A 22,786-nucleotide genomic window follows, 5' to 3' on the forward strand; every position below is an offset into this window, starting at 1 on the left:
CACAAAAAACTCACATGCATTTCTCTGAAAGAGAAGCAGTCTCTTCCAACACTTCAATTCACTGTTCGAAGTGAATGGAGTGTTGCTTCACTTTCTAAATGCTGTCCTTTCAGAGAAAATCACATTCCTTTGAAAGTGCCTTAAGCTACTTACAAACATTCACAAGAAACTCACATGCATTTTTCTGAAAGAGAGCAGTCTGTTCCAACACTTCAATTCACTGTGCGAAGTGAATGGAGTGTTTCTTCACTTTCTAAATGCTGTCCTTTCAGAGAAAATCACCTTCCTATGAAAGTGCCTTAAGCTACTTACAAGCATTCACAAAAAACTCACATCCGTTTATCTGAAAGAGAAGCATTCTGTTCCAACACTTCAATTCACTGTGCGAAGTGAATGGAGTGTTGCTTCACTTTTAAATGCTGTCCTTTCAGAGAAAATCACTTTCCTTTGAAAGTGCCTTAAGCTACTTACGAGCATTCACAAGAAACTCACATCTGTTTCTCTGAAAGAGAAGCTGTCTTTTCCAACACTTCAATTCCCTGTGCGAAGTGAATGGAGTGTTTCTTCACTTTCTAAATCCTGTCCTTTCAGAGAAAATCACTTTCCTTTGAAAGTGCCTTAAGCTACTTACAAATATTCAACAGAAATTCACATGCGTTTCTCTGAAAGAGAGGCAGTCTGTTCCAACACTTCACTTCACTGTGCGACGTGAATGGAGTGTTTCTTCACTTTCTAAATGCTGTCCTTTCAGAGAAAATCACTTTGGTTTGAAAGTGCCTTAAGCTACTTAAAAGCATTCATAGGAAACACAAATGCGTTTCTATGAAAGAGAAGCAGTCTGTTCCAACACTTCAATTCACTGTGCCTAGTGAATGGAGTGTTGCTTCACTTTCTAAATGCTGTCCTTTCAGAGAAAATCACTTTCCTTTGAAAGGGCCTTAAGCTACTTACAAACATTCACAAGAAACTCACATGCTTTTTTCTGAAAGAGAAGTAGTCTGTTCCAACACTTCAATTCACTGTTCGAAGTGAATGGACTGTTGCTTCCCTTTCCAAATGCTGTCCTTTCAGAGAAAATCACTTTCCTATGAAAGTGCCTTAAGCAACTTACAAGCATTCGCAAAAAACTCACATCCGTTTCTCTGAAAGACAAGCATTCTGTTCCAACACTTCAATTCACTGTGCGAAGTGAATGGAGTGATGCCTCACTTTCTAAATCCTGTCCTTTCAGAGAAAAACACTTTCCTTTGAAATTGCCTTAAGCTACTTACAAGCATTCAACAGAAATTCAAATGCCTTTCACTGAAAGAGAAGCAGTCTGTTCCAACACTTCAATTCACTGTGCGAAGTGAATGGAGTGTTTGTTCACTTTCTAATTCCTGTCCTTTCAGAGAAAATCACTTTCCTTTGAAAGTGCCTTAAGCTACTAACAAGCATTCACAAGAAACTCACATCTGTTTCTCTGAAAGAGAAGCAGTCTGATCCAACACTTCAATTCACTGTGCGAAGTGAATGGAGTGTTCCTTCACATTCTAAATGCTGCAGTTTCAGAGAAAATCACTTTCCTTTGAAAGTGCCTTAGGCTACTTACAAGCATTCACAGGAAACTCAAATGCGTTTCTATGAAAGAGAAGCTGTCTTTTCCAATGCTTCAATTTACTGTACGAAGTGAATGGAGTGTTTCTTCACTTTCTAAATCCTGTCGTTTCAGAGAAAATCACTTTCATTTGAAAGTGCCTTAAGCTACTTACAAGCATTCAACAGAAATTCACATCCGTTTCTCTGAAAGAGAAGCAGTCTGTTCCAACACCTCAATTCACTCTGCGAAGTGAATGGAGTGTTGCTTCACTTTCTAAATGCTGTCCTTTCAGAGAAAATCACTTTCCTTTGAAAATGCCTTAAGCTACTTACACGCATTCACAAGAAACTCACATCTGTTTCTCTGAATGAGAAGCTGTCTTTTCCAACACTTCAATTCACTGTGCGAAGTGAATGGAGTGTTTCTTCACTTTCTAAATCCAGTCCTTTCAGAGAAAATCACTTTCCTTTGAAAGTGGCTTAAGCTACTTACAAGCATTCAAGAGAAATTCACATGAGTTTCTCTGAAAGAGAAGCAGTTTGTTCCAACACTTCAATTCACTGTGCCAAGTGAATGGAGTGTTGCTTCACTTTCTAAATGCTGTCCTTTCAGAGAAAATCACTTTCCTTTGAAAGTGCCTTAAGCTACTTACAAGCATTCATAAGAAACTCAAATGCCTTTCTATGAAAGAAAAGCAGTCTGTTCCAACACTTCAATTCACTGTGCCTAGTGAATGGAGTGTTGCTTCACTTTCTAAATGCTGTCTTTTTAGAGAAAATCACTTTCCTTTGAAAGTGCCTTAAGCTACTTACAAACATTCACAAGAAACTCACATGCATTTTTCTGAAAGAGAAGTAGTCTGTTCCAACACTTCAATTCACTGTGCGAAGTGAAGGGAGTATTGCTTCCCTTTCCAAATGCTGTTCTTTCAGAGAAAATCACTTTTCTATGAAAGTGCCTTAAGCAACTCACAAGCATTCACAAAAAACTCACATTAGTTTCTCTGAAAGACAAGCATTCTGTTCCAACACTTCAATTCACTGTGCGAAGTGAATGGAGTGTTTCTTCACTTTCTAAATACTGTCCTTTCAGAGAAAATCACTTTTTTTTGAAAGTGCCTTAAGCTACTTACAAGCATTCATAAGAAACTCACATCTGTTTCTCTGAAAGAGAAGCATTCTGAACCAACACTTCAATTCACTGTGCGAAGTGAATGGAGTGTTCCTTCACATTCTAAATGCTGCAGTTTCAGAGAAAATCACTTTCCTTTGAAAGTGCCTTAACCTACTTACAGGCATTCACAGGAAACTCAAATGCGTTTCTATGAAAGAGAAGCTGTCTTTTCCAACACTTCAATTCTCTGTGCGAAGTGAATGGAGTGTTTCTTCACTTTCTATATCCTCTCCTTTCAGAGAAAATCACATTCCTTTGAAAGTGCCTTAAGCTACTTACAAGCATTCAACAGAAATTCACATGCGTTTCTCTGAAAGAGAAGCTGTCTGTTCCAACACTTCAATTCACTGTGCGAAGTGAATGGAGTGTTGCTTCACTTTCTAAATGCTGTCCTTTCAGAGAAAATCACTTTCCTTTGAAAGTGCCTTAAGCTACTTACAAGCATTCACAAAAAACTCACATGTGTTTCTCTGAAAGAGAAGCAGTCGTTCCAACACTTCAATTCCCTTTGCGAATTGAATGGAGTGTTGCTTCACTTCCTAAATCCTGTCCTTTCACAGAAAATCACTTTCCTTTGAAAGTGCCTTAAGCTACTTACAAGCATTCAACAGAAATTCACATGCGTTTCTCTGAAAGAGAAGCATTCTGTTCCAACACTTCAAATCACTGTGCGAAGTGAATGGAGTGTTGCTTCACTTTCTAAATGCTGTCCTTTCAGAGAAAATCACTTTCTTTGAAAGTGCCTTAAGCTACTTGCAAGCATTCCCAAAAAACTCACATGCGTTTCTCTGAAAGAGAAGCAGTCTGTTCCAACACTTCAATTCACTGTTCGAAGTGAATGGAGTGTTGCTTCACTTTCTTAATGCTGTCCTTTCAGAGAAAATCACTTTCCTATGAAAGTGCCTTAAGCTACTTACAAGCATTCACAAAAAACTCACATCCGTTTCTCTTAAAGAGAAGCATTCTGTTCCAACACTTCAATTCACTGTGCGAAGTGAATGGAGTGTTTCTTCACTTTTAAATGCTGTCCTTTCAGAGAAAATCACTTTCCTTTGAAAGTGCCTTAAGCTACTTACAAGCATTCAATAGAAATTCAAATGCCTTTCACTGAAAGAGAAGCAGTCTGTTCCAACACTTCAATTCACTGTGCGAAGTGAATGGAGTGTTTGTTCACTTTCTAATTCCTGTCCTTTCAGAGAAAATCACTTTCCTTTGAAAGTGCCTTAAGCTACTAACAAGCATTCACAAGAAACTCACATCTGTTTCTCTGAAAGAGAAGCAGTCTGATCCAACACTTCAATTCACTGTGCGAAGTGAATGGAGTGTTCCTTCACATTCGAAATGCTGCAGTTTCAGAGAAAATCACTTTCCTTTGAAAGTGCCTTAGGCTACTTACAAGCATTCACAGGAAACTCAAATGCGTTTCTATGAAAGAGAAGCTGTCTTTTCCAATGCTTCAATTTACTGTACGAAGTGAATGGAGTGTTTCTTCATTTTCTAAATCCTGTCCTTTCAGAGAAAATCACTTTCCTTTGAAAGTGCCTTAAGCTACTTACAAGCATTCAACAGAAATTCACATGCGTTTCTCTGAAAGAGAAGCAGTCTGTTGCAACACTTCAATTCACTGTGCGAAGTGAATGGAGTGTTGCTTCACTTTCTAAATGCTTTCCTTTCAGAGAAAATCACTTTCCGTTGAAAATGCCTTAAGCTACTTACAAGCATTCACAAGAAACTCACATCTGTTTCTCTGAATGAGAAGCTGTCTTTTCCAACACTTCAATTCACCTGCGAAGTGAATGGAGTGTTTCTTCACTTTCTAAATCCTGTCCTTTCAGAGAAAATCACTTTCCTTTGAAAGTGCCTTAAGCTACTTACAAGCATTCATACGAAACTCAAATGCCTTTCTATGAAAGAGAAGAAGTCTGTTCCAACACTTCACTTCACTGTGCCTAGTGAATGGAGTGTTGCTTCACTTTCTAAATGCTGTCCTTTCACAGAAAATCACTTTCCTTTGAAAGTGCCTTAAACTATTTAGAAACATTCACAAGAAACTCACATGCATTTTTCTGAAAGAGAAGTAGTCTGTTCAAACACTTCAATTCACTGTGCGAAGTGAATGGAGTGTTGCTTCCCTTTCCAAATGCAGTCCTTTCAGAGAAAATCACTTTTCTATGAAAGTGCCTAAAGCAACTCACAAGCATTCCCAAAAAACTCACATCCGTTTCTCTGAAAGACAAGCATTCTGTTCCAACACTTCAATTCACTGTGCGAAGTGAATGGAGTGTTTCTTCACTTTCTAAATACTGTCCTTTCAGAGAAAATCACTTTTTTTTGAAAGTGCCTTAAGCTACTTACAAGCATTCATAAGAAACTCACATCTGTTTCTCTGAAAGAGAAGCAGTCTGAACCAACACTTCAATTCACTGTGCGAAGTGAATGGAGTGTTCCTTCACATTCTAAATGCTGCAGTTTCAGAGAAAATCACTTTCCTTTGAAAGTGCCTTAACCTACTTACAGGCATTCACAGGAAACTCAAATGCGTTTCTATGAAAGAGAAGCTGTCTTTTCCAACACTTCAATTCTCTGTGCGAAGTGAATGGAGTGTTTCTTCACTTTCTATATCCTGTCCTTTCAGAGAAAATCACATTCCTTTGAAAGTGCCTTAAGCTACTTACAAGCATTCAACAGAAATTCACATGCGTTTCTCTGAAAGAGAAGCAGTCTGTTCCAACACTTCAATTCACTGTGCTAACTGAATGGAGTGTTGCTTCACTTTCTAAATGCTGTCCTTTCAGAGAAAATCACTTTCCTTTGAAAGTGCCTTAAGCTACTTACAAGCATTCACAAAAAACTCACATGTGTTTCTCTGAAAGAGAAGCAGTCGTTCCAACACTTCAATTCCCTTTGCGAATTGAATGGAGTGTTGCTTCACTTTCTAAATCCTGTCCTTTCACAGAAAATCACTTTCCTTTGAAAGTGCCTTAAGCTACTTACAAGCATTCAACAGAAATTCACATGCGTTTCTCTGAAAGAGAAGCATTCTGTTCCAACACTTCAAATCACTGTGCGAAGTGAATGGAGTGTTGCTTCACTTTCTAAATGCTGTCCTTTCAGAGAAAATCACTTTCTTTGAAAGTGCCTTAAGCTACTTGCAAGCATTCACAAAAAACTCACATGCGTTTCTCTGAAAGAGAAGCAGTCTGTTCCAACACTTCAAATCACTGTTCGAAGTGACTGGAGTGTTGCTTCACTTTCTTAATGCTGTCCTTTCAGAGAAAATCACTTTCCTATGAAAGTGCCTTAAGCTACTTACAAGCATTCACAAAAAACTCACATCCGTTTCTCTGAAAGAGAAGCATTCTGTTCCAACACTTCAATTCACTGTGCGAAGTGAATGGAGTGTTTCTTCACTTTTAAATGCTGTCCTTTCAGAGAAAATCACTTTCCTTTGAAAGTGCCTTAAGCTACTTACAAGCATTCAATAGAAATTCAAATGCCTTTCACTGAAAGAGAAGCAGTCTGTTCCAACACTTCAATTCACTGTGCGAAGTGAATGGAGTGTTTCTTCACTTTCTAATTCCTGTCCTTTCAGAGACAATCACTTTCCTTTGAAAGTGCCTTAAGCTACTAACAAGCATTCACAAGAAACTCACATCTGTTTCTCTGAAAGAGAAGCAGTCTGATCCAACACTTCAATTCACTGTGCGAAGTGAATGGAGTGTTCCTTCACATTCTAAATGCTGCAGTTTCAGAGAAAATCACTTTCCTTTGAAAGTGCCTTAGGCTACTTACAAGCATTCACAGGAAACTCAAATTCGTTTCTTTGAAAGAGAAGCTGTCTTTTCCAATGCTTCAATTTACTGTACGAAGTGAATGGAGTGTTTCTTCACTTTCTAAATCCTGTCCTTTCAGAGAAAATCACTTTCCATTGAAAGTGCCTTAAGCTACTTACAAGCATTCAACAGAAATTCACATGCGTTTCTCTTAAAGAGAAGCAGTCTGTTCCAACACTTCAATTCACTGTGCGAAGTGAATGGAGTGTTGCTTCACTTTCTAAATGCTGTCCTTTCAGAGAAAATCACTTTCCTTTGAAAATGCCTTAAGCTACTTACAAGCATTCATAAGAAACTCAAATGCCTTTCTGTGAAAGAGAAGCAGTCTGTTCCAACACTTCAATTGACTGTGCCTAGTGAATGGAGTGTTGCTTCACATTCTAAATGCTGTCCTTTCAGAGAAAATCACTTTCCTTTGAAAGTGCCTTAAGCTATTTACAAACATTCACAAGAAACTCACATGCATTTTTCTGAAAGAGAAGTAGTCTGTTCCAACACTTCAATTCACTGTGCGAAGTGAATGGAGTGTTGCTTCCCTTTCCAAATGCAGTCCTTTCAGAGAAAATCACTTTTCTATTTAAGTGCCTTAATCAACTTACAAGCATTCACAAAAAACTCACATCCGTTTCTCTGAAAGACAAGCATTCTGTTCCAACACTTCAATTCACTGTGCGAAGTGAATGGAGTGTTTCTTCACTTTCTAAATCCTGTCCTTTCAGAGAAAATCACTTTCCTTTGAAAGTGCCTTAAGCTACTTACAAGCATTCATAAGAAACTCACATCTGTTTCTCTGAAAGGGAAGCAGTCTGATCCAACTCTTCAATTCACTGTGCGAAGTGATTGGAGTGTTCCTTCACATTCTAAATGCTGCAGTTTCAGAGAAAATCACTTTCCTTTGAAAGTGCCTTAAGCTACTTACACGCATTCACAGGAAACTCAAATGCGTTTCTATAAAAGAAAAGCTGTCTTTCCCAACACTTCTATTCACTGTGCGAAGTGAATGGAGTGTTTCATCACTTTCTAAATCCTGTCCTTTCAGAGAAATTCACTTTCCTTTAAAGTGCCTTAAGCTACTTACAAGCATTCAACAGAAATTCAAATGCCTTTCTCTGAAAGAGAAGCAGTCTGTTCCAACACTTCAATTCACTGTGTGAAGTGAATGGAGTGTTGCTTCACTTTCTAAATGCTGTCCTTTCAGAGAAAATCACTTTGCTTTGAAAGTGCCTTAAGCTACTAACAAGCATTCACAAAAAACTCACATCTGTTTCTCTGAAAGAGAAGCAGTCTGATCCACCACTTCAATTCACTGTGCGAAGTGAATGGAGTGTTGCTTCACTTTCTAAATGCTCTCCTTTTAGAGAAAATCACTCTCTTTTGACACTGCCTGAAGCTACTTACACGCATTCACAAGAAACTCCCATCTGTTTCTCTGAAAGAGAAGCAGTCTGTTCCTACACTTCAATTCGCTGTGTGAAGTGAATGGAGTGTTGCTTCACATTCTAAATGCTGTAGTTTCAGAGAAAATCACTTTCCTTTGAAAGTGCCTTAAGCTACTTTGAAGCATTCACAAAAAACTCACATCCTTTTCTCTAAAGAGAAGCAGTGTGTTCCAACACTTCAATTCACTGTGCGAAGTGAATGGAGTGTTGCTTCACTTTCTAAATGCTGTCCTTTCAGAGAAAATCACTTTCCTTTGAAAGTGCCTTAAGCTACTTACATGCATTCATAAGAAACTCACATCTGTTTCTCTGAAAGAGAAGCAGTCTGATCCAACATTTCAATTCACTGTGCGAAGTGATTGGAGTGTTCCTTCACATTCTAAATGCTGCAGTTTCAGAGAAAATCACTTTCCTTTGAAAGTGCCTTAAGCTACTTACAAGCATTCACAAAAAACTCACATCCGTTTATCTGAAAGAGAAGCATTCTGTTCCAACACTTCAATTCACTGTGCGAAGTGAATGGAGTGTTGCTTCACTTTTAAATGCTGTCCTTTCAGAGAAAATCACTTTCCTTTGAAAGTGCCTTAAGCTACTTACGAGCATTCACAAGAAACTCACATCTGTTTCTCTGAAAGAGAAGCTGTCTTTTCCAACACTTCAATTCACTGTGCGAAGTGAATGGAGTGTTTCTTCACTTTCTAAATCCTGTCCTTTCAGAGAAAATCACTTTCCTTTGAAAGTGCCTTAAGCTACTTACAAATATTCAACAGAAATTCACATGCGTTTCTCTGAAAGAGAGGCAGTCTGTTCCAACACTTCACTTCACTGTGCGACGTGAATGGAGTGTTGGTTCACATTCTAAATGCTGTCCTTTCAGAGAAAATCACTTTGCTTTGAAAGTGCCTTAAACTACTTAAAAGCATTCGTAGGAAACACAAATGCGTTTCTATGAAAGAGAAGCACTCTGTTCCAACATTTCAATTCACTGTGCCTAGTGAATGGAGTGTTGCTTCACTTTCTAAATGCTGTCCTTTCAGGGAAAATCACTTTCCTTTGAAAGTGCCTTAAGCTACTTACAAACATTCACAAGAAACTCACATGCATTTTTCTGAAAGAGAAGTAGTCTGTTCCAACACTTCAATTCACTGTGCGAAGTGAATGGAGTGTTGCTTCCATTTCCAAATGCTGTCCTTTCAGAGAAAATCACTTTCCTATGAAAGTGCCTTAAGCAACTTACAAGCATTCACAAAAAACTCACATCCGTTTCTCTGAAAGACATGCATTCTGTTCCAACACTTCAATTCACTGTGCGAAGTGAATGGAGTGTTGCTTCACTTTCTAAATCCTGTCCTTTCAGAGAAAATCACTTTCCTTTGAAAGTGCCTTAAGCTACTTACAAGCATTCACAAAAACTCACATGCGTTTCTCTGAAAGAGAAGCAGTCTCTTCCAACACTTCAATTCACTGTTCGAAGTGAATGGAGTGTTGCTTCACTTTCTAAATGCTGTCCTTTCAGAGAAAATTACATTCCTTTGAAAGTGCCTTAAGCTACTTATAAACATTCACAAGAAACTCACATGCATTTTTCTGAAAGAGAAGCAGTCTGTTCCAACACTTCAATTCACTGTGCGAAGTGAATGGAGTGTTTCTTCACTTTCTAAATGCTGTCCTTTCAGAGAAAATCACCTTCCTATGAAAGTGCCTTAAGCTACTTACAAGCATTCACAAAAAACTCACATCCGTTTATCTGAAAGAGAAGCATTCTGTTCCAACACTTCAATTCACTGTGCGAAGTGAATGGAGTGTTGCTTCACTTTTAAATGCTGTCCTTTCAGAGAAAATCACTTTCCTTTGAAAGTGCCTTAAGCTACTTACGAGCATTCACAAGAAACTCACATCTGTTTCTCTGAAAGAGAAGCTGTCTTTTCCAACACTTCAATTCACTGTGCGAAGTGAATGGAGTGTTTCTTCACTTTCTAAATCCTGTCCTTTCAGAGAAAATCACTTTCCTTTGAAAGTGCCTTAAGCTACTTACAAATATTCAACAGAAATTCACATGCGTTTCTCTGAAAGAGAGGCAGTCTGTTCCAACACTTCACTTCACTGTGCGACGTGAATGGAGTGTTGGTTCACATTCTAAATGCTGTCCTTTCAGAGAAAATCACTTTGCTTTGAAAGTGCCTTAAACTACTTAAAAGCATTCATAGGAAACACAAATGCGTTTCTATGAAAGAGAAGCAGTCTGTTCCAACACTTCAATTCACTGTGCCTAGTGAATGGAGTGTTGCTTCACTTTCTAAATGCTGTCCTTTCAGGGAAAATCACTTTCCTTTGAAAGTGCCTTAAGCTACTTACAAACATTCACAAGAAACTCACATGCATTTTTCTGAAAGAGAAGTAGTCTGTTCCAACACTTCAATTCACTGTGCGAAGTGAATGGAGTGTTGCTTCCATTTCCAAATGCTGTCCTTTCAGAGAAAATCACTTTCCTATGAAAGTGCCTTAAGAAACTTACAAGCATTCACAAAAAACTCACATCCGTTTCTCTGAAAGACATGCATTCTGTTCCAACACTTCAATTCACTGTGCGAAGTGAATGGAGTGTTGCTTCACTTTCTAAATCCTGTCCTTTCAGAGAAAATCACTTTCCTTTGAAAGTGCCTTAAGCTACTTACAAGCATTCACAAAAACTCACATGCGTTTCTCTGAAAGAGAAGCAGTCTCTTCCAACACTTCAATTCACTGTTCGAAGTGAATGGAGTGTTGCTTCACTTTCTAAATGCTGTCCTTTCAGAGAAAATTACATTCCTTTGAAGGTGCCTTAAGCTACTTACAAACATTTACAAGAAACTCACATGCATTTTTCTGAAAGAGAAGCAGTCTGTTCCAACACTTCAATTCACTGTGCGAAGTGAATGGAGTGTTTCTTCACTTTCTAAATGCTGTCCTTTCAGAGAAAATCACCTTCCTATGAAAGTGCCTTAAGCTACTTACAAGTATTCACAAAAAACTCACATCCGTTTATCTGAAAGAGAAGCATTCTGTTCCAACACTTCAATTCACTGTGCGAAGTGAATGGAGTGTTGCTTCACTTTTAAATGCTGTCCTTTCAGAGAAAATCACTTTCCTTTGAAAGTGCCTTAAGCTACTTACGAGCATTCACAAGAAACTCACATCTGTTTCTCTGAAAGAGAAGCTGTCTTTTCCAACACTTCAATTCACTGTGCGAAGTGAATGGAGTGTTTCTTCACTTTCTAAATCCTGTCCTTTCAGAGAAAATCACTTTCCTTTGAAAGTGCCTTAAGCTACTTACAAATATTCAACAGAAATTCACATGCGTTTCTCTGAAAGAGAGGCAGTCTGTTCCAACACTTCACTTCACTGTGCGACGTGAATGGAGTGTTGGTTCACATTCTAAATGCTGTCCTTTCAGAGAAAATCACTTTGCTTTGAAAGTGCCTTAAACTACTTAAAAGCATTCATAGGAAACACAAATGCGTTTCTATGAAAGAGAAGCAGTCTGTTCCAACACTTCAATTCACTGTGCCTAGTGAATGGAGTGTTGCTTCACTTTCTAAATGCTGTCCTTTCAGGGAAAATCACTTTCCTTTGAAAGTGCCTTAAGCTACTTACAAACATTCACAAGAAACTCACATGCATTTTTCTGAAAGAGAAGTAGTCTGTTCCAACACTTCAATTCACTGTGCGAAGTGAATGGAGTGTTGCTTCCATTTCCAAATGCTGTCCTTTCAGAGAAAATCACTTTCCTATGAAAGTGCCTTAAGCAACTTACAAGCATTCACAAAAAACTCACATCCGTTTCTCTGAAAGACAAGTATTCTGTTCCAACACTTCAATTCACTGTGCAAAGTGAATGGAGTGTTGCCTCACTTTCTAAATCCTGTCCTTTCAGAGAAAATCACTTTCCTTTGAAAGTGCCTTAAGCTACTTACAAGCATTCATAAGAAACTCACATCTGTTTCTCTGAAAGAGAAGCAGTCTGATCCAACTCTTCAATTCACTGTGCGAAGTGATTGGAGTGTTCCTTCACATTCTAAATGCTGCAGTTTCAGAGAAAATCACTTTCCTTTGAAAGTGCCTTAAGCTACTTACACGCATTCACAGGAAACTCAAATGCGTTTCTATAAAAGAAAAGCTGTCTTTCCCAACACTTCTATTCACTGTGCGAAGTGAATGGAGTGTTTCATCACTTTCTAAATCCTGTCCTTTCAGAGAAATTCACTTTCCTTTAAAGTGCCTTAAGCTACTTACAAGCATTCAACAGAAATTCAAATGCCTTTCTCTGAAAGAGAAGCAGTCTGTTCCAACACTTCAATTCACTGTGTGAAGTGAATGGAGTGTTGCTTCACTTTCTAAATGCTGTCCTTTCAGAGAAAATCACTTTGCTTTGAAAGTGCCTTAACCTACTAACAAGCATTCACAAGAAACTCACATCTGTTTCTCTGAAAGAGAAGCAGTCTGATCCACCACTTCAATTCACTGTGCGAAGTGAATGGAGTGTTGCTTCACTTTCTAAATGCTCTCCTTTTAGAGAAAATCACTCTCTTTTGACACTGCCTGAAGCTACTTACACGCATTCACAAGAAACTCACATCTGTTTCTCTGAAAGACAAGTATTCTGTTCCAACACTTCAATTCACTGTGCGAAGTGAATGGAGTGTTGCCTCACTTTCTAAATCCTGTCCTTTCAGAGAAAATCACTTTCCTTTGAAAGTGCCTTAAGCTACTTACAAGCATTCAACAGAAATTCAAATGCCTTTCACTGAAAGAGAAGCAGTCTGTTCCAACACTTCAATTCACTGTGAGAAGTGAATGGAGTGTTTCTTCACTTTCTAAATCCTGTCCTTTCAGAGAAAATCACTTTCGTTTGAAAGTGCCTTAAGCTACTAACAAGCATTCACAAGAAACTCACATCTGTTTCTCTGAAAGAGAAGCAGTCTGATCCAACACTTCAATTCACAGTGCGAAGTGAATGGAGTGTTCCTTCACATTCTAAATGCTGCAGTTTCAGAGAAAATCACTTTCCTTTGAAAGTGCCTTAGGCTACTTACAAGCATTCACAGGAAACTCAAATGCGTTTCTATGAAAGAGAAGCTGTCTTTTCCAATGCTTCAATTTACTGTACGAAGTGAATGGAGTGTTTCTTCACTTTCTAAATCCTGTCCTTTCAGAGAAAATCACTTTCATTTGAAAGTGCCTTAAGCTACTTACAAGCATTCAACAGAAATTCACATGCGTTTCTCTGAAAGAGAAGCAGTCTGTTCCAACACCTCAATTCACTGTGCGAAGTGAATGGAGTGTTGCTTCACTTTCTAAATGCTGTCCTTTCAGAGAAAATCACTTTCCTTTTAAAATGCCTTAAGCTACTTACAAGCATTCACAAGAAACTCACATCTGTTTCTCTGAATGAGAAGCTGTCTTTTCCAGCACTTCAATTCACTGTGCGAAGTGAATGGAGTGTTTCTTCACTTTCTAAATCCTGTCCTTTCAGAGAAAATCACTTTCCTTTGAAAGTGGCTTAAGCTACTTACAAGCATTCAAGAGAAATTCACATGCGTTTCTCTGAAAGAGAAGCAGTTTGTTCCAACACTTCAATTCACTGTGCGAAGTGAATGAAGTGTTGCTTCACTTTCTAAATGCTGCCCTTTCAGAGAAAATCACTTTCCTTTGAAAGTGCCTTAAGCTACTTACAAGCATTCATAAGAAACTCAAATGCCTTTCTATGAAAGAAAAGCAGTCTGTTCCAACACTTCAATTCACTGTGCCTAGTGAATGGAGTGTTGCTTCACTTTCTAAATGCTGTCTTTTCAGAGAAAATCACTTTCCTTTGAAAGTGCCTTAAGCTACTTACAAACATTCACAAGAAACTCACATGCATTTTTCTGAAAGAGAAGTAGTCTGTTTCAACACTTCAATTCACTGTGCGAAGTGAATGGAGTGTTGCTTCCCTTTCCAAATGCTGTCCTTTCAGAGAAAATCACTTTTCTATGAAAGTGCCTTAAGCAACTTACAAGCATTCACAAAAAACTCACATCCGTTTCTCTGAAAGACATGCATTCTGTTCCAACACTTCAATTCACTGTGCGAAGTGAATGGAGTGTTTCTTCACTTTTAAATGCTGTCCTTTCAGAGAAAATCACTTTCCTTTGAAAGTGCCTTAAGCTACTTACAAGCATTCAACAGAAATTCAAATGCCTTTCACTGAAAGAGAAGCAGTCTGTTACAACACTTCAATTCACTGTGCGAAGTGAATGGAGTGTTTCTTCACTTTCTAAATCCTGTCCTTTCAGAGAAAATCACTTTCGTTTGAAAGTGCATTGAGCTACTAACAAGCATTCACAAGAAACTCACATCTGTTTCTCTGAAAGAGAAGCAGTCTGATCCAACACTTCAATTCACTGTTCCAAGTGAATGGAGTGTTCCTTCACATTCTAAATGCTGCAGTTTCAGAGAAAATCACTTTCCTTTGAAAGTGCCTTAAGTTACTTACAAGCATTCACAGGAAACTCAAATGCGTTTCTATGAAAGAAAAGCTGTCTTTTCCAATGCTTCAATTTACTGTACGAAGTGAATGGAGTGTTTCTTCACTTTCTAAATCCTGTCCTTTCAGAGAAAATCACTTTCCTTTGAAAGTGCCTTAAGCTACTTACAAGCATTCAACAGAAATTCACATGCGTTTCTCTGAAAGAGAAGCATTCTGTTCCAACACTTCAATTCAGTGTGCGAAGTGAATGGAGTGTTGCTTCACTTTCTAAATGCTCTCCTTTTAGAGAAAATCACTCTCTTTTGAAACTGCCTTAAGCTACTTACACGCATTCACAAGAAGCTCACATCTGTTTCTCTGAAAGTGAAGTATTCTGTTCCAACACTTCAATTCACTGTGCGAAGTGAATGGAGTATTGCTTCACTTTGTAAATGCTGTCCTTTCAGAGAAAATCACTTTGCTTTGAAAGTGCCTTGAGCTACTTACAAGCATTCACAAAAAACTCACATCCGTTTCTCTGTAGGAGAAGCTGTCTGTTCCAACTCTTCAATTCACTGCGAGAAGTGAAGGGAGTGTTTCTTCACTTTCTAAATCTGTCGTTTCAGAGAAAATCACTTTCCTTTGAAAGTGCCTTAAGCTACTTACAAGCATTCAACAGAAATTCACATGCGTTTCTCTGAAAGAGAAGCAGTCTGTTCCAACACTTCAATTCACTGTGCGAAGTGAATGGAGTGTTGCTTCACTTTCTAAATGCTGTCCTTTCAAGAAAATCACTTTCCTTTGAAAGTGCCTTAAGCTACTTGCAAGCATTCACAAAAAATTCACATGCGTTTCTCTGAAAGAGAAGCAGTCTGTTCCAACACTTCAATTCACTGTGCGAAGTGAATGGAGTGTTTCTTCACTTTCTAAATGCTGTCCTTTCAGAGAAAATCACTTTCCTTTGAAAGTGCCTTAAGCTACTTGCAAGCATTCACAAAAAACTCACATGCGTTTCTCTGAAAGAGAAGCAGTCTCTTCCAACATTTCAATTCACTGTTCGAAGTGAATGGAGTGTTGCTTCACTTTCTAAATGCTGTCCTTTCAGAGAAAATCACTTTCCTTTGAAAGTGCCTTAAGCTACTTACAAACATTCACAAGAAACTCACATGCATTTTTCTGAAAGAGAAGCAGTCTGTTCCAACACTTCAATTCACTGTGCGAAGTGAATGTAGTGTTTCTTCACTTTCTAAATGCTGTCCTTTCAGAGAAAATCACCTTCCTATGAAAGTGCCTTAAGCTACTTACAAGCATTCACAAAAAACTCACATCCGTTTATCTGAAAGAGAAGCATTCTGTTCCAACACTTCAATTCACTGTGCGAAGTGAATGGAGTGTTGCTTCACTTTTAAATGCTGTCCTTTCAGAGAAAATCACTTTCCTTTGAAAGTGCTTTAAGCTACTTACGAGCATTCACAAGAAACTCACATCTGTTTCTCTGAAAGAGAAGCTGTCTTTTCCAACACTTCAATTCACTGTGCGAAGTGAATGGAGTGTTTCTTCACTTTCTAAATCCTGTCCTTTCAGAGAAAATCACTTTCCTTTGAAAGTGCCTTAAGCTACTTACAAATATTCAACAGAAATTCACATGCGTTTCTCTGAAAGAGAGGCAGTCTGTTCCAACACTTCACTTCACTGTGCGACGTGAATGGAGTGTTGGTTCACATTATAAATGCTGTCCTTTCAGAGAAAATCACTTTGCTTTGAAAGTGCCTTAAGCTACTTACAAACATTCACAAGAAACTCACATGCATTTTTCTGAAAGAGAAGTAGTCTGTTCCAACACTTCAATTCACTGTGCGAAGTGAATGGAGTGTTGCTTCCCTTTCCAAATGCTGTCCTTTCAGAGAAAATCACTTTCCTATGAAAGTGCCTTAAGCAACTTACAAGCATTCAAAAAAAACTCACATTGTTTCTCTGAAAGACATGCATTCTGTTCCAACACTTCAATTCACTGTGCGAAGTGAATGGAGTGTTTCTTCACTTTTAAATGCTGTCCTTTCAGAGAAAATCACTCTCCTTTGAAAGTGCATTAAGCTACTTACAAGCATTCAACAGAAATTCAAATGCCTTTCATTGAAAGAGAAGCAGTCTGTTCCAACACTTCAATTCACTGTGCAAAGTGAATGGAGTGTTTCTTCACTTTCTAAATCCTGTCCTTTCAGAGAAAATCACTTTCGTTTGAAAGTGCCTTAAGCTACTAACAAGCATTCACAAGAAACTCACATCTGTTTCTCTGAAAGAGAAGCAGTCTGATCCAACACTTCAATTCACTGTTCGAAGTGAATGGAGTGTTCCTTCACATTTGAAATGCTGCAGTTTCATAGAAAATCACTTTCCTTTGAAAGTGCCTTAGGCTACTTACAAGCATTCACAGGAAACTCAAATGCGTTTCTATGAAAGAGAAGCTGTTTTTTCCAATGCTTCAATTTACTGTACGAAGTGAATGGAGTGTTTCTTCACTTTCTAAATCCTGTCCTTTCAGAGAAAATCACTTTCCTTTGAAAGTGCCTTAAGCTACTTACAAGCATTCAGCAGAAATTCACATGCGTTTCTCTGAAAGAGAAGCAGTCTGTTCCAACACTTCAATTCACTGTGCGAAGTGAATGGAGTGTTGCTTCACTTTCTAAATGCTTTCCTTTCAGAGAAAATCACTTTCCTTTGAAAATGCCTTAAGCTACTTACAAGCATTCACAAGAAACTCACATCTGTTTCTCTGAATGAGATGCTGTCTTTTCCAACACTTCAATTCACCTGCGAAATGAATGGAGTGTTTCTTCACTTTCTAAATCCTGTCCTTTCAGAGAAAATCACTTTCCTTTGAAAGTGCCTTAAGCTACTTACAAGCATTCATACGAAACTCAAATGCCTTTCTATGAAAGAGAAGAAGTCTGTTCCAACACTTCACTTCACTGTGCCTAGTGAATGGAGTGTTGCTTCACTTTCTAAATGCTGTCCTTTCAGAGAAAATCACTTTCCTTTGAAAGTGCCTTAAGCTATTTACAAACATTCACAAGAAACTCACATGCATTTTTCTGAAAGAGAAGTAGTCTGTTCAAACACTTCAATTCACTGTGCCAAGTGAATGGAGTGTTGCTTCCCTTTCCGAATGCAGTCCTTTCAGAGAAAATCACTTTTCTATGAAAGTGCCTAAAGCAACTTACAAGCATTCACAAGAAACTCACATCTGTGTCTCTGAAAGAGAAGCAGTCTGATCCAACACTTAAATTCACTGTGCGAAGTGAATGGAGTGTTCCTTCACATTCTAAATGCTGCAGTTTCAGAGAAAATCACTTTCCTTTGAAAGTGCCTTAAGCTACTTACAAGCATTCACAGGAAACTCAAATGCGTTTCTATGAAAGAGAAGCTGTCTATTCCTATGCTTCAATTTACTGTACGAAGTGAATGGAGTATTTCTTCACTTTCTAAATCCTGTCCTTTCATAGAAAATCACTTTCCTTTGAAAGTGCCTTAAGCTACTTACAAGCATTCACAGGAAACTCAAATGTGTTTCTATGAAAGAGAAGCTGTCTTTTCCAATGCTTCAATATACTGTACGAAGTGAATGGAGTGTTTCTTCACTTTCTAAATCCTGTCCTTTCAGAGAAAATCACTTTCTTTGAGAGTGCCTTAAGCTACTTACAAGCATTCAACAGAAATTCACATGCGTTTCTCTGAAAGAGAAGAAGTCTGTTCCAACACTTCAATTCACTGTGCGAAGTGAATGGAGTGTTGCTTCACTTTCTAAAGGCTCTCCTATTAGAGAAAATAACTCTCTTTTGAAACTGCCTTAAGCTACTTACACGCATTCACAAGAAATTCATATCTGTTTCTCTGAAAGAGAAGCAGTCTGTTCCAACACTTCAATTCACTGTGCGAAGTGAATGGAGTGTTTCTTCACTTTCTAAATCCTGTCCTTTCAGAGAAAATCACTTTGCTTTGAAAGTGCCTTAAGCTACTTACAATCATTCAACAGAAATTCACATGGTTTTCTCTGAAAGAGAAGCAGTCTGTTCCAACACTTCAATTCACTGTGCGAAGTGAATGGAGTGTTGCTTCACTTTCTAAATGCTGTCCTTTCCGGGAAAATCACTTTGCTTTGAAAGTGCCTTAAGATACTAACAAGCATTCACAAGAAACTCACATCTGTTTCTCTGAAAGAGAAGCAGTCTGATCCAACACTTCAATTCACTGTGCGAAGTGAATGGAGTGTTCCTTCACATTCTAAATGCTGCAGTTTCAGAGAAAATCACTTTCCTTTGAAAGTGCCTTAAGCTACTTACAAGCATTCACAGGAAACTCAAATGCGTTTCTATGAAAGAGAAGCTGTCTTTTCCAATGCTTCAATTTACTGTACGAAGTGAATGGAGTGTTTCTTCACTTTCTAAATCCTGTCCTTTCAGAGAAAATCACTTTCCTTTGAAAGTGCATTAAGCTACTTAGAAGCATTCAACAGAAGTTCACATGTGTTTCCCTGAAAGAGAAGCAGTCTGTTCCAACACTTCAATTCACTGTGCGCAGTGAATGGAGTGTTCCTTCCCTTTCCAAATGCTGTCCTTTCAGAGAAAATCACTTTTCTTTGAAAGTGCCTTAAGCTACTTACAAGCATTCAACAGAAATTCACATGCGTTTCTCTGAAAGAGAAGCAGTTTGTTCCAACACTTCAATTCACTGTGCGAAGTGAATGGAGTGTTGCTTCACTTTCTAAATGCTGTCCTTTCCGGGAAAATCACTTTGCTTTGAATGTGCCTTAAGCTACTAACAAGCATTCACAAGAACCTCACATCTGTTTCTCTGAAAGAGAAACAGTTTGATCCAACACTTCAATTCACTGTGCGAAGTGAATGGAGTGTTCCTTCACATTCTAAATGCTGCAGTTTCAGAGAAAATCACTTTCCTTTGAAAGTGCCTTAAGCTACTTACAAGCATTCACAGGAAACTCAAATGCGTTTCTATGAAAGAGAAGCTGTCTTTTCCAATGCTTCAATTTACTGTACGAAGTGAATGGAGTGTTTCTTCACTTTCTAAATCCTGTCCTTTCAGAGAAAATCACTTTCCTTTGAAAGTGCCTTAAGCTACTTACAAGCATTCAACAGAAGTTCACATGTGTTTCCCTGAAAGAGAAGCAGTCTGTTCCAACACTTCAATTCACTGTGCGCAGTGAATGGAGTGTTCCTTCCCTTTCCAAATGCTGTCCTTTCAGAGAAAATCACTTTCCTTTGAAAGTGCCTTAAGCTACTTACAAGCATTCAACAGAAATTCACATGCGTTTCTCTGAAAGAGAAGCAGTTTGTTCCAACACTTCAATTCACTGTGCGAAGTGAATGGAGTGTTGCTTCACTTTCTAAATGCTGTCCTTTCCGGGAAAATCACTTTGCTTTGAATGTGCCTTAAGCTACTAACAAGCATTCACAAGAACCTCACATCTGTTTCTCTGAAAGAGAAACAGTTTGATCCAACACTTCAATTCACTGTGCGAAGTGAATGGAGTGTTCCTTCACATTCTAAATGCTGCAGTTTCAGAGAATATCACTTTCCTTTGAAAGTGCCTTAAGCTACTTGCAAGCATTCACAGGAAACTCAAATGCGTTTCTATGAAAGAGAAGCTGTTTTTCCAATGCTTCAATTTACTGTACGAAGTGAATGGAGTGTTTCTTCACTTTCTAAATCCTGTCCTTTCAGAGAAAATCACTTTCCTTTGAAAGTGCCTTAAGCTACTTACAAGCATTCACAGGAAACACAAATGCGTTTCTATGAAAGAGAAGCTGTCTTTTCCATTGCTTCAATTTACTGTACGAAGTGAATGGAGTGTTTCTTCACTTTCTAAATGCTGTCCTTTCAGAGAAAATCACTTTCCTTTGCAAGTGCCTTAAGTAACTTGCAAGCATTCACAAAAAACTCACATGCGTTTCTCTGAAAGAGAAGCAGTCTGTTCCAACACTTCAATTCACTGTTCGAAGTGAATGGAGTGTTGCTTCACTTTCTAAATGCTGTCCTTTCAGAGAAAATCACTTTCCTATGAAAGTGCCATAAGCTACTTACAAGCATTCACAAAAAACTCACATCCCTTTCTCTGAAAGAGAAGCAGTCTGTTCCAACACTTCAATTCACTGTGCAAAGTGAATGGAGTGTTTCTTCATTTTAAATGCTGTCCTTTCAGAGAAAATCACTTTCCTTTGAAAGTGCCTTAAGCTACTTACAAGCATTCACAAGAAACTCACATCTGTTTCTCTGAAAGAGAAGCTGTCTTTTTCAACACTTCAATTCACTGTGCGAATTGAATGGAGTGTTTCTTCACTTTCTAAATCCTGTCCTTTCAGAGAAAATCACTTTCCTTTGAAAGTGCCTTAAGCTACTTGCAAGCATTCACAGGAAACTCAAATGCGTTTCTATGAAAGAGAAGCTGTCTCTTCCAATGCTTCAATTTACTGTACGAAGTGAATGGAGTGTTTCTTCACTTTCTAAATCCTGTCCTTTCAGAGAAAATCACTTTTCTTTGAAAGTGCCTTAAGCTACTTACAAGCATTCAACAGAAATTCACATGTGTTTCTCTAAAAGAGAAGCAGTCTGTTCCAACACTTCACTTCACTGTGCGAAGTGAAAGGAGTGTTGGGTCACATTCTAAATGCTGTCCTTTCAGAGAAAATCACTTTGCTTTGAAAGTGCCTTAAGCTACTTAAAAGCATTCATAGGAAACTCAAATGCGTTTCTATGAAAGAGAAGCAGTCTGTTCCAACATTTCAATTCACTGTGCCTAGTTAATGGAGTGTTGCTTCACTTTCTAAATGCTGTCCTTTCAGAGAAAATCACTTTCCTTTGAAAGTGCCTTAAGCTACTTACAAGAATTCATAAGAAACTCACATCTGTTTTTCTGAAAGAGAAGCATTCTGATCCAACACTTCAATTCACTGTGTGAAGTGAATGGAGTGTTGCTTCACTTTCTAAATGCTCTCCTTTTAGAGCAAATCACTCTCTTTTGAAACTGCCTTAAGCTACTTACACGCATTCACAAGAAACTCACAACTGTTTCTCTGAAAGAGAAGCAGTCTGTTCCTACACTTCAATTCGCTGTGTGAAGTGAATGGAGTGTTGCTTCACATTCTAAATGCTGTAGTTTCAGAAAAAATCACTTTCCTTTGAAAGTGCCTTAAGCTACTTACAAGCATTCACAAAAAACTCACATCCTTTTCTCTAAAGAGAAGCAGTCTGTTCCAACACTTCAATTCACTGTGCGAAGTGAATGGAGTGTTTCTTCACTTTCTAAATTCTGTCCTTTCAGAGAAAATCACTTTCCTTCGAAAGTGCCTTAAGCTACTTACAAGCATTCATAAGAAACTCATATCTGTATCTCTGAAAGAGAAGCAGTCTGATCCAACACTTCATTCACTGTGCGAAGTGATTGGAGTGTTCCTTCACATTCTAAATGCTGCAGTTTCAGAGAAAATCACTTTCCTTTGAAAGTGCCTCAAGCTACTTACAAGCATTCACAGGAAACTCAAATGCGTTTCTATGAAAGAGAAGCTGTCTTTTCCAACACTTCAATTCTCTGTGCGAAGTGAATGGAGTGTTTCTTCACTTTCTAAATGCTGTCCTTTCAGAGAAAATCACTTTCCTATGAAAGTGCCTTAAGCAACTTACAAGCATTCACAAAAAAACTCACATCTGTTTCTCTGAAAGAGAAGCATTCTGTTCCAACACTTCAATTCACTGTGCGAAGTGAATGGAGTGTTGCTTCACATTCTAAATGCTGCAGTTTCAGAGAAAATCACTTTCCTTTGAAAGTGCCTTAAGCTACTTGCAAGCATTCACAGGAAACTCAAATGCGTTTCTATGAAAGAGAAGCTGTCTCTTCCAATGCTTCAATTTACTGTACGAAGTGAATGGAGTGTTTCTTCACTTTCTAAATCCTGTCCTTTCTGAGAAAATCACTTTCGTTTGAAAGTGCCTTAAGCTACTTTCAAGCATTCACAGGAAACTCAAATGCGTTTCTATGAAAGAGAAGCTGTCTTTTCCAATGCTTCAATTTACTGTACGAAGTGAATGGAGTGTTCCTTCACTTTCTAAATCCTGTCCTTTCAGAGAAAATCACTTTCTTTGGAAGTGCCTTAAGCTACTTACAAGCATTCAACAGAAATTCACATGCATTAATCTGAAAGAGAAGCATTCTGTTCCAACACTTCAATTCACTGTTTTAAGTGAATGGAGTGTTTCTTCACTTTCT

Source organism: Myodes glareolus, chromosome 8 (genome assembly GCF_982192425.1).
Source record: "Myodes glareolus chromosome 8, mMyoGla1.1, whole genome shotgun sequence".
In the NCBI taxonomy this organism is placed as follows: Eukaryota; Metazoa; Chordata; class Mammalia; order Rodentia; family Cricetidae; genus Myodes; species Myodes glareolus.